The sequence below is a fragment of the Diaphorina citri genome, unplaced genomic scaffold, assembly GCF_000475195.1.
Source record: "Diaphorina citri unplaced genomic scaffold, Diaci psyllid genome assembly version 1.1 scaffold469, whole genome shotgun sequence".
Classification (NCBI taxonomy): Eukaryota; Metazoa; Arthropoda; class Insecta; order Hemiptera; family Psyllidae; genus Diaphorina; species Diaphorina citri.
In genome coordinates, this window is record NW_007377904.1 from 33,810 (window position 1) to 47,242 (window position 13,433).

At 36.5% G+C, this 13,433-nt stretch overlaps 1 protein-coding gene across 1 annotated transcript in view; it reads left to right on the forward strand.

Annotated features, from left to right (window-relative positions):
* LOC103509121 (RIMS-binding protein 2-like) overlaps positions 1 to 13,433 on the forward strand; it is a 54,417-nt gene that overhangs the window by 9,317 nt on the left and 31,667 nt on the right. The window lies entirely within an intron of this gene.

The following is a 13,433-nucleotide window of genomic DNA, read 5'->3' on the forward strand; positions in this document are numbered from 1 at the left end:
TTTCAAAACAAGTCCCAATTAGTTGAAATAATCGAGGTTCGACTGTACCAGTATTCCTCAATCCTCATATCAGTTTCTGCTCTCTGTATAACTGTTACCTTTCCTCCTATTTCCGGACGGGTTTTACTGTAAAATTTCTGTTTCTTCACCTTTGCATAGAACCAAACTTTTCTTTCTATTTTTCTAGTCAAATGCGTAGGCTTAGGTTCGTTTCTTTTTTTCATACCTTTTCTAGAATGACGGCTTGTGACAATATTACAATTTTGAAACAAATATTTCTCTCGAATTTTTGGGGACACCTCAGACACTTGTGACAAAAATACTTTGATATTTTAAAATTCACAGACTTCAGAAGATCATCTGTACCAGGTATCCCAACAGTTTCAGTGTTACCCCAATTTGAGTGGTAGTTCTAAGTCCCCTTTGTACTCGTATTTTTAAATTGTTTATATTAGAAGTAAACCTACCAAAGTATAAATTTAATATATACCTTTTGTTAGCCCTAATAGTTTTATAAAAAAATACAAACCTTCAATGCAATTATTGGTTAATTTCTTGTTTGCTAATATGAAAATTTCGGTCTTTCTTGTTGTTTTCAAAACATTGACCATTGATTGACCTGTAAAAAATCGTAGATAGCTTTCTTTGTAAATACTAAATACCCAAACCTAATGAGGTATTTTATTATATTACATACAGCCACAGATCAAGAAACAAAAAACAAATTCTATCCACGAAAAAAAAAACCCTATGTGACTAATTACAATCCGATACTGGTTTGGGGAAAACACCTTTGTATATCAGCTGTTTTGTACCTGTTTATCGGGGAAAATAATTGAATGGAATAATGGAAAGTTGTAGGTAAAAGTCGAACTCGTTCATTCAACGAATTCCTTTCGTGTTTCGTATATCTTTACACTTTTCCATAAAGACTTTAGATAGGTAAGTGCAAACGACTTTATGATTTGCTCATGAGATTAATAGAGCGAAAAGTTACTGACAGAAGCGGACTACTCGCCAGGCCTACTGCCACGCTACATAAACCACCATCAAATTTTTTCACTTATCTTCCTGTGTTTCCTGTTCAAATGGTGTTGGTGTGTGGAACTTTCACTTGGAGTGCTAGAGAGACCATTGTCTTTCAAATAGGTTATTATTGAGAATGAAAAGTTCTTCAAGAAGCCCAGATCTTTCAGTTTTATTATGAAAAACCTCTAGTAAAGAAATACATATGAACCATAACGAGAGTGTTATACAGATAACACTTATTGTAAAAAGTACCTACATGAGATTACAATAAATTGAATTGATTAATATTACGAATATCTTTACACTTTTCCATAAAGACTTTAGATAGGCAAGTACAAACGACTTTATGATTTGCTCATGAGATTAATAGAGCGAAAAGTTACTGACAGAAGCGGACTACTCGACAGGCCTACTGCCACGCTACATAAACCTCCATCAAATTTTTTCACTTATCTTCCTGTGTTTCCTGTTCAAATGGTGTTGGTGTGTGGAACTTTCACTTGGAGTGCTAGAGAGACCAGTTTCGTGTATCTTTACACTTTTCCATAAAGACTTTAGATATAGGTAAGTACAAACGACTTTATGATTTGCTCATGAGATTAATAGAGCGAAAAGTTACTGACAGAAGCGGACTACTCGCCAGGCCTACTGCCACGCTACATAAACCTCCATCAAATTTTTTCACTTATCTTCCTGTGTTTTCTGTTCAAATGGTGTTGGTGTGTGGAACTTTCACTTGGAGTGCTAGAGAGACCATTGTTTGAAATATCTTTCAATTAAGTTATTATTGAGAATGAAAAGTTCTTCAAGAAGCCCAGATCTTTCAGTTTTATTACGAAAAACCTCTAGTAACGAAATACATATAAACCATAACGAGAGTGTTATACAGATAACACTAAACTTATTGTAAAAAGTACCTAAATGAGATTACAATAAATTGAATAGATTAATATTACGAAATTTATCAAAAGTGAGGAAAGATTGAATTAATTTTAAATTTCCTGGAGTCCTATTCAGATATACTATATTATTTTGGTAAAAAGACTTATCATCTGAACACTTAATAATACTTACTTAGTGTTAGCTTTAGTTGGCACCTAATTCATTTGCTTCTGAAGATGTCCTAAAGTATCACGGGATATCATTAACATAACCTAATATTACGAAATTTATCAAAAGTGAGGAAAGATTGAATTACTTTTAAATTCCCTGAAGTCCTATTCAGATATACTATATTTGGTATAAAGACTTATCATCTGAACACTTAATAGGTAATACTTACTTAGTGTTAGCTTTAGTTGGCACCTAATTCATTTGCTTCTGAAGATGTCCTAAAGTATCACGGGATATCATTAACATAAAAATAACATAAGTTTGGTATTTAACATTCATGAGAATGTATTGAATTTCAGTGATAGTTGCTTTGAACTTCTGAAAAAAATGTTCGGAACTTGATTTGGTACTTTTTTTTCTGGTAGTGAAATTTTTTGGCAGGTGTAGTCTTTGAATGTTTGAAGCTCAAGTTCAAGTCCATCCATTTAAGTAAGTACTTTGATTTTTTTTACTTTTTTTCCAAATGCCAGTTCATCCACGAATTCACTGGTTCTTCTTTCTCTTCACCTGTTTCTTGTGGTAGGTGAATGGTACAGTATTCTATTCAGATATTATAACTTAGTGAAAAGATTTGTCATCTGAACACTTAATAGTAGTGTTCGCTTTAGGTGACACCTCATTTGCTTCTGAAGATATCAGGGCATATCATTAACATAACATAAGTTTGGTATTTAAAATTCATGAGAATGTATTGAATTTCAGTGAGTTGCTTTGAACTTCTGTAAATAATGTTTGCAAGTGCGGAACTTGATTTTGTTACTTTTTTTTCAGGCAGCGAAACTTTTTTGGCAAGTGTGGTCTTCGAATGTTTGAAGCTCAAGTTCAAGTCCATGCATACAGGTACTTTCCTTTTTTTTTTCTTTTTCAAATGCCAGTTCATCCAGGAATTTACTGGTTCTTCTTTCTCTTCACCTGTTTCTTGTGGTAGGTAATTGTACAGTACATATTTGACTTCTGATTGATGCTTTTAGATTGGATCTTTTGACAATAGTTTTTTCTTCGACTTTGGTTAAAAAATTTCAAGTACGAGTTAGTCCCTAGAATTCTAGACTGTTCAAGTTTTCTATTTGTTCAATAATTCTCATCTCAAAGTTGTGTGACTGCTTTTAACAGTAGGTACGGTGACTGTTTTTATTTTATTCCATTCTCTCTATTGACTCATCAGAAAGTTGTGCCTTGGTTTATTATTTTTTGTGGCTGCACCCATAACTTTTACGACTTCGTTCAAGGTGCTAACTCTGACAATCACATCTTGGGTGTTAACGAGAAGTGCTTCCATGTTCTCTTCGCGCGTTATGTCAATTCCGCCACTTTCCATTTCAGTCTCCATAATTTCTTTGTTTTGGTTTAGGTTATGATTAGTTGTAACAAATTATGTTATACTACCTTGTATTGTATTTACTCCATACAAGGAATGGGTAATCTGCCTCTAATTCTTTCCGGTACTTTTATTTTCATTTGATTTTATAAATAGAGGACTTAATATGAAGTAGGTATTTGGATTTGGAGTAATGACTAGGTATTTGTTTTTGAATTGTTTCCAATCATGCGATGTCATTTAAGTGGATAAGATTTAAGTCAATATGAAACAAATGAGATTTTACTAATCTTTCACCGATCCAAATTTAAAACGATCATAAGTGGATTTGGATTTAAAAATTAGATCACATTTGGATTACACATAAAGACCTGAACGATAGTAAAATTATGGATTTTGTATAAAAACCTACCCATGGATTTAAGTATTTTAAAACAATAATATGAAATAAAGTAAATCTTTTCTATTGAATCCATGGACTTGGGATTCACAAACGAATGATACTGAAAATCCAAACCCAAATACCCACGATATGGTTCGAATTCAAAATGACCTAAACCAAATAGCAAAACACACGAAATATGATATCAATCTTAACTACCAATGGGATTGATAGTAACTTTAATAAAAATAAAAACCATCAACTCTGGACGCTGAAATAGTAATAAAGTTAGATGTCAAAGGATTTCAGGATTGAATACTTGGATTACTTGGATATGAATAGATATAATTCGAACAATATTCAAGATTTGAAAAATATAAAAATACATTTGAATTCTGATAGAAATATAGATAATATTATGATCCTTCTAACAATATTAGGCATTGAATATGTGAACATTCCGAAACTTTGTAGAAGATGAGATCAGAAAATTCGATAACCTCACCAGGCGAGAAATTTATTTGCCTGGCAATTGAAAATTTATTCCGAAACTTTGTAGAAGATGAGATCAGAAAATTCGATAACCTCACCAGGCGAGAAATTTATTTGCCTGGCAATTGAAAATTTATTTTGATGAGATGTGCGTGGGAATTGTGGGATCTTCGTTGATATTACCATTTCTTTTTATTACTTCAAGGGTAATGGGACTAATGGGTATTTTTCCATTTTTCTAAGTCCGTTCTAAAATCTGATGTTCTTTTGCATAATTTCTAGGAAAATTGAATTAGGAGAAATCCTAATATTGTGAATTTTAGTATTAAGACCATTATAAAACTAATATTAAACATATCAAAAATAAAAGTGAAAATTATATTGCAAACAAAAACAACGAACACGCTCATAAAGCAGGTCTTGTATGTACATTTAGGGCTGTTTGCCCCTACACCTAGGCCTCAGATTTTGCTTTTTGTGTAAGATGCAGGTCTTAGTTCGATCGACATTCTCAGTAAGCCAGTTTGGGATAAAGTTTCGCCACGAGCGGGAATCGGCGACCTAGAGATTGTTAGGCAGACGCGCTATCTTCCAAGCTAACTGACTTCTGGCGGCTCTGAACACCAAGTTGCGGACAATTGTAACAAAAAAGTACTTCAATATAACAAGTACATAACTACAATGTTTTAAATAGCCTCCCATTGAATTTACCAACACCCACTTCTGACGACCCTAAGCTCCAAGTTGCGGAAAATTTTAACAAAATGAGGAAAGTAAAAATAACTCCAAGATTTTAAATACACCCAACCTTCCATTGAAATCACCCTCCCACAGTGATACCAACACGGAAGTAAGCAAGAAATCTCAGCCTAGGACTTGATATAGAGATATGGGTATGTAGTATAGGAATTCATACTGTAAGTACGAGTATGTACTATGTAGCAGGACTTGGTATAATTACGTGTGAGAACCTAGTTACTGAAGTCATTCAGAGAACTCACCTGGTTTACATCAAAGTAAATCTCGAGCCTATCTCTCTCCGAATATGGCCAGGGCAAGATGTTACAAAGCATGGGTTGTTCTAATGTGAGGGACATTAGAACTGATTGATAATCACTTACATAGTATACTTGTCACCGAAGATCAAAGCTGTGGGATTCACAGGAACAGGAACTTATCCTCAATATATATAATTTGAGAATTTGACCACAATAATAGTAGTAGCCTACTGCTGGAGTAAAGGGACTTTTCAGTCCTATGCGAGCAGTATAAATAAGCACTATTATTATTGTTATTATATTATTATTTAAATGTGTGTTTACACATAGTTGACGGCCGTCGATCGATGTGAATCGAAGTCGATTGACGGCCGGTCGACTATATGTGTGGACACACCTTAACAGTTTGGAGTTTTGGGGGCAAAGACCGAAAAAGTTAGTCCCCTCTTAAAATAAATGCTTGAACATTTTGGGCCATATAAGTGTGCTCTTTGACTATACGAAGACACATGCATTTCGCAAATTGAAAAAAAGTTTACATGTAAGTATTGTATCTGAAAAGATACAATTCATGTAAATCCAGCCAGGGTCAAGATGAAATTTATGTCCAATTTGACCAATTTCACACTTCAAAAAGAACTAGAAAACTTTAACGTAATATATTTACTCAAGTAGGTAGGTAATACACTTCAGACAACCTGCAAGTACCTATGAGTAAGTATAAGTATATATGTACAATGTATGCTATGAAGTGGTCGGTAATACTGAAATACAAGTGATGTATGTTGATGATGAAACAGTTAAGAGTGAAAGTAATTATACAGCCGGTGAGAAACAAACGAGAGATGGATGTGAACTAGATACAATTCGCCCCCAACAAAGTTAAGGACACCGCTGCCCGTGACTCAAGGAGTCAAAGTTAAATGAACTTTATAGGAGGCCACGCTCAAAGAACTCCAAGGAACTGAACATTGGAAGAAATGGATTATGGATACGAACGAGTTGTAATGGGAGAGATTGACTATGAATGAGAAAGGAACTGAACATTGGAAGAAATGGATTATGGATACGAACGAGTTGTAATGGGAGAGATTGACTTTGACTATGAATGAGATAGAACAGAACAGTACCTACTTCAGTGAGATGTAGGCAAATTGAATGCAAAATTGTCGGGTTAAAATTAAAACAGTCTTCTCTCTGGACTCCCACCATTTGATGGGTAAAATCACACTTCACAGTGTTCTTTTTGACTCCCACCTCTAGATGGGACTGATGGAACCAATTCGCCCCCAACAAAGTTAAGGACACCGCTGCCCGTGACTCAAGGAGTCAAAGTTAAATGAACTTTAAATGTAAACTAGATATTGTAAAAACCAATACCTACTCTAATTAATTGAGGATGAATGTGAACTAGGATTGTAGGAGGAAACAAATTTAAAACTACTAGGAGGCCACACTCAAAGAACTCCTAGGAACTGAACATTGGAAGAAATGGATTATGGATACGAACGAGTTGTAATGGGAGAGATTGACTTTGACTGTGAATGAGATAGAACAGAACAGTACCTACTTCAGTGAGATGTAGGCAAATTGAATGCAAAATTGTCGGGTTAAAATTAAAACCCATTTTTACCTCGTGCTAAGATGAATACAAATTGTGAAGTTCGCCTGAGTTGTACATGAAATATTAAAATATTTAAAATTGATATTTCAATGTCAACCAGGTAATTAAACCGGATTGTTGAATTATTAGTCAGCTTAAACCTTAAACCGCTCCAGCTAGGTTAAGCCGAGTATGGGACGTGTTATCTGAAATACTTTGATAATAATTTCAATCATTTTATTATTCCTAGTAAGTAGTATGTAGATATTAACTGTTAGGTATCCCAATACAACTGTTAGGTTAGTTAGGAGGTATCTACTCTTTATTTCATTTATGACTCCGGTTGTCTAATGTTTGTCAAGGAAATTATAGAAATACATAGGTAGCTGCCTTAAATTAAAATAAATATGAAAAGAGGGTCCTGGACTCCGGTTGTCTAATGTTTGTCAAGGAAATTATAGAAATACATAGGTAGCTGCCTTAAATTAAAATAAATATGAAAAGAGGGTCCTACATGATTATATGGATGTAGGTATGTGTGTCATAAAACCCCCCCACATATTAGCATATCAATAACTTGATGAATTTCCAATTTTACTATACAAGGCAGCAAGGTCAGTAAGTACCTAGGTACTTGTTTATGTTATCACTTAGCAAATCTTAACTATTCGCCTAATCCTAATCAGAAAATCAAACATCAAATATACAGAAGGAATGCATACTAGTACAGTCAGATATATGTAAGATATTTGAATAACCAAACCAAAGAGAGGTAGGAAAAACTAAATAGGTATAGGTCTGTAAAATGCACTTAATGTAAACCTACAAAGTGAAAACCCCAACAATATCAAATCAAGGACTCCACCAGCGCAAAGACAAATATAGTGGATAAATCAATATTACCTGCCACTACCAGTCGTAGTTATAAATAACTCTGAAATAAAATTACTAATTTTCTTTTCTAAAGTACATAATATAATATAGGTAAGTACATACATTTATAACATGAGTTTGTACAAGTAAAGTGCTCTATTTAGACGGTCAAAGTTGGACAAGTAGTCAATCAATCCTACTTTTCAACAGTTCAATATTGCAACAAAATGTATCTCACAAGAAATTTCGCATGGGTTTTCTCACTTCTTGATTGGAAAGTGCAAACATTCAGGTCAAATTCGCATTCCATACTTAATGACCTTCGACTCAGCACTGGCAATATCGATCTAGCCAAATAGGCACTCGACCACAAAGTGGCAAAACCCGTAGCAGAACTTCAACTAGAAGTTAGCATTGCGAATTCTTCATAGTAATTTGTCTGATCTAGGGGTTTATCGTCTGTATTACAGGATTTACAGGTACCTATTACTCATGTTTTAAGTGAGGGGGGTTTACTCTCCACACGGGGCATAAGGCGCGCGGCGACAATTAAGCTTCCTCTATATGTATAACTCTATAGTCTGTTACTTTAACTTCCCCATATATTATTGTCTTCACCTAGTCTGAGCGAGGCGAGGGCTAGAAAAAGGCTATAGATAGGGGTTTATCGTCTGTATTACAGGATTTACAGGTATTACTCATGTTTTAAGTGAGGGGGGTTTACTCTCCACACGGGGCAAAAGGCGCGCGGCGACAATTAAGCTATCGGCTTCCTCTATATGTATATTTGTATAACTCTATAGTCTGTTACTTTAACTTCCCCATATATTATTGTCTTCACCTAGTCTGAGCGAGGCGAGGGCTAGAAAAAGGCTAGAACATTCAAGGATCTACTTCTGTCACGAGGTCTATCAACATGAACTCTTCAATATTGGTCTATTTTTCGAGGGTTTCCAAGTTTCCATACACATGCTCTTGCACAGAAGACCAACATTCGTTCCAACTTAAGAACGCAGACTTTTCGACTCGAAAATCACCCATTCTGGTGCCTCCAACTTACCTGATGAGGACTACTCAATCACCTATTTTGTTGCATACAACTTCACTTGTAATTATTTCACCAGGCAACTTTAATACTTGCATCTTAACATCTTAATGTGTTCATGCTGTTCAAGTTTGATTCTCGATATTGTGACATCATGAGCAACCCGTATTCAAACCACCTTATGACACCCAATCGGTTGATCCCAATAACCAATGTGATAAGATCCATATCGGAATACCACTACCAATATTAATCCAGAGGTAAATGACGTCAAGTACATGTGTGGGAATATTCAATCAGCAATTATACATATTGGTGTTCTCAATACATACATCAAATCATTAAAATCACAGCAGTCACAGCACAAATGAGGTAACCAAACAGTTAAATGTAGGGTAAACCTCTGTGGCAGAGTGGTTAAAGGCTCAACCCGGAGAAGCTGGGTTCGAATCCCGGCCATGCCGGAAATTTCGTGACACTTTTCCGTTCTCAGATAGGCATGGCCGTAAAAGACTGGGCCTTGATACCTTGAAGAAGAACAAGAGTGGTTCGGAGGGATACACTTTCAGAAGAAATAAATAGCTTCCTAGTGACCCAAAAGACACAACCCCGACCCAAAGTTGTGACTTTGCCGGGTGAATAGCTCATCCTTGAAGGGAATTAAGAGAAAAAAAGTGTAGGGGACTCTGCGTGGGGTAATGGAAAGTAAAAAATCACACAAGGGTGCCAAAATGGGATTTGGTACACCAGTAATCAATGGAACTACTCCTCCCCCTCTCTGGTTGGTCCTTTGATCTAGGACCTTTGATGGGTCTCTTGTCTCGAGACCTTTTCACCGCAAATGAAAAAGAGATCGAAATTACAGGGCATTAAAATCAGAAAATTACAGGGTTCGGTTTGTACGCGCTTTACATCTTACACTTTACCCTCTCTGGTTGGTCCTTTGATATAAGACCTTTGTTGGGTCTCTTGTCTCGAGCCCTTTGCGGTGAAGCAAATGAAAAAGAGATCGAAATTACAGGGCATTAAAATCAGAAAATTACAGGGTTCGGTTTGTACGCGCTTTACATCTTACACTTTACAAATGTTTCTGCGTTTCTATGAGTTGGTGTCAGATTAAAAACATCCCCTTACTGTGTGATTTAGGGCGGGAACTTCCACAAAAACGATTCGAAGATGATTTGGAAGTAAGTTTGTTATGTGTTGATGAGAATCTAGCTCAAAGTATTCGTAATAACAATTGCTCTGATGGCTCTAGATTCTAGAAGGAGGACAGGATAGGAAAAAACCAACCATTCCGAGAGCGAACCTTACCAGTTTGGGATAAAGTTTCGCCGCGAGCGGGAATCGGCGACCTAGAGATTGCAAGGCAGACGCGCTATCTTCCAAGCTAACTGACTTCTGGCGGCTCTGAACACCAAGTTGCGGACAATTGTAACAAAAAAGTACTTCAATATTTCGGGACGATAAGACCATAACAGTTACAGTTCCCTCTTTCAAAGCATTTTTTCCACTTGTTTCAGTCCAATCTAATGATGGGCGGTAACCCTGGCCTCTACATGATACCGGGGGGTTCCGGCGCCGGCAATCCAATTTTGAGAACCAATCAGAATACAACATCTCTAACCTTTTTGTCCATTAGGCACTACATTCGGATTGATTGATTCATTTTAATCGTGGATTATCTCAAAGAGTGGTCCCGGGCCTTAATCGAAGATTAAACCAATTTGAAACCCATATTGTGGTCCAAACCATAAAGCTGTATCCACACATCGTCAATGTCGTCGATCGATGAGGTGAATCGATGTTGTCGATTCAGTGTGCCGGTTTCAGTCAACATCGATCGGCGTCGTTGACTATGTGTGAACACAGCTTTAAGCGCTAATTTTCATTTGAAATTTTCAATGTTGAAATGTGTTTTGAAACTTGGTGTTTTTCCTGTCATGCTCTTTATTACTCTTCTTGTGATCAGGGTCGTTCACAACTTCAGCAATCTGATTGGTTGCTTTCAAAGTTTTCAACCAATCAGAATGCTGAATTTTAGATTTAAACCTAAACCGAGTTTAAACTCTGATCAAGTCCCCTGCCATTAGTATTCTACTGAGTAGATACTCTTGCAGCCAGCCTAGTTAGCTTGGAGCTTAGCATGTCTGCCTGGTAAGCGCTAGGCCATAACTTCAATTCCCGCTCGAGGCGACTTTTATCCTAAGCAGATCGTTCTCGGAACGGCTGGGTTTCTCCTATCCTGTCTTTCTTGTCTCTTCGATTTCGGTACGATGAGACCTTAGCAGTTATACATTTCCCTCTATCCAACCTCTTGGGAAAAAGAAGGGGCCCATTTTTGGGGCCCCCGTTAAATTGTGAACGACCCTGTTTTGTGATCTTGTGATTTGAAGTGAAGTGTTTTATAAAAATTCATTAGATTGGTTAAAGATTCATTAGATTTATTACAAACTTCATCAGATTTGTTAAAATTCGTTAGATTTGTTACAAAATTCATTAGATTTGTTACAAAATCCATTAGATTTACTACAAAAATCATTAGATTTGTTAGAGTGTTTTATTTGTGATCTTTCTGCATGCAGCCAGGATCAAGAGGGGTCTTCCTTCAGTACCTGGTGCTAATCGTATGTTATTTATCCATTTTGACTTGTTTTATCCATTAGATTTGTTACAAAATTCATTAGATTTGTTAAAAGATTCATTAGATTTATTACAAACTTCATCAGATGTGTTAAAATTCGTTAGATTTGTTACAAAATTCATTAGATTTGTTACAAAATCCATTAGATTTACTACAAAAATCATTAGATTTGTTAGCAAAGTAGAGAAAAAAGATGTAGTGGAAAAGATTTGTTAGTGGTACGTAGATGTAGTAAGGTACATACTGATTGTAGATCCAATTTCCCAAATCCAATAATTATTGAAGGTTAAATTGATTGTAGGTACTCGTAGGGGTAGATAGTAGGTATACTCAAGGGGGACTTTTTGTTAATCGTTAGTTAGTTAGTTAGTTCGTTAGTTAGTTAGTTCGTTCGTTCGTTAAACAGGGATTTCATGTATTTTTGTGGTGTAGTTATTGTTTCCGATCTGAAGTATCTATCTTTCTTTTCACCTTAGTAAGCACTTTTCTTCCACCCACTTTTGCAAGTTTTTTCACACTTCCTGTGCTGTGCTTTTTGTCGTTTCTGTGTATTTCAATATTTATACTTCTTATACCTATACCTCGTTATCTAGATGCATGCGTTATTTCCTTAGTTTACAATACCTACATTATTTAAGTACTTCATTGAAATGTTGATGTTACTCCCAGAGTACCAGCACCTCTTTTCAATTAGACTAATTATTAGACCTTTGATGATTTCCTGCCTGTAGGAATGGTAGAAAAACTGACCATGGAAAATTTCACCTAATTACTTTCCTTCCTATAGGATAAGGAAAGTGAAAATCAAGCTAGCTAGCCGCAACCCCGAATACCTCAGGGGTAGATCATCAGACTCATAATCCAGATGGCTGGGGTTTGAATCCCAGCCGCGACATAAAGTCCACCTCAAAGTGTCAATATGAGGTGCTCACGACCGATTAAGGTGTCCGTTACCTGTAGACTTTTTCCCTAGACTTGGTCTCGCGGGACCACTCTACACGGAGTCCAAGTCCGTAGAGTAGTGTACATAGGTCATAGAGCACTCTATACTCCCGGTAGAGTGCTCTATGACTATGACCTGTGCACACTACTCTACGAAATAGATCAGTTGCGCTTACTTGGGTGATGTTTCAGAGTCATAGAGCAGGAAAAATGACCAACGGAATTTTTCTTTTTCTTCTACGACTTCTAGATCCCGAGATAAAGCGATTTAAAAAATACCGGTAAATCGTGAACTTTGACGTCACGGCATACGCTCCGGTACACGATGACGTCACATCAAATATCCCGAGCAAAGCTCCCTCGCAGGCAACACAATAATGTGTTTGTGCGCATACGTTTCTGCGCATTTCTTTCTGCTCCTCCGCAAGCATGCTTGCATACTGGTGCTACCTAGCGGACGAAAAAAACTGCGTAAAGTCTGACGTCTCACATCTTTGATCTCATTCATTAGAACGGAAAATAAAAATTGAACTTTCGACTTTTTACAGTTATTTTTTCGGAGTTTTGACCTCGGATTTGGATTTTTCCCAACTTTTTACATAGGAGTCGACCATTTATTTATAATTTTTACCCATTTGCAACTGCTCCATTGCCATTGGTAGACTCCATAGAGAGTATGGTCTCACGAGATCAAGTCTAGCGGAAAAGTCCCGGCACCTTTAGAATTTAAACTATCAACAAGTTGAAAAATTCCCTCTTTGTCAGGTTCGAGCGAGGACTTTACAATGAAGCGTCTAGGTCAGATCCAGGACTATATGCTGAGGGACATCATGGAAGATCCAGAAGAGGAGGACAGTCGATCTGCGGAAGGCCCTGGTAAGTGTTTTGTCAACCTTTTAGGGGGGATTAGGGGGTAGCTACTGTATGTTAACAAGGCCAACTGGGGGTTATGGCTGGATTAAAGGTGTACATTAGAGGAGGAGAACTATCGATA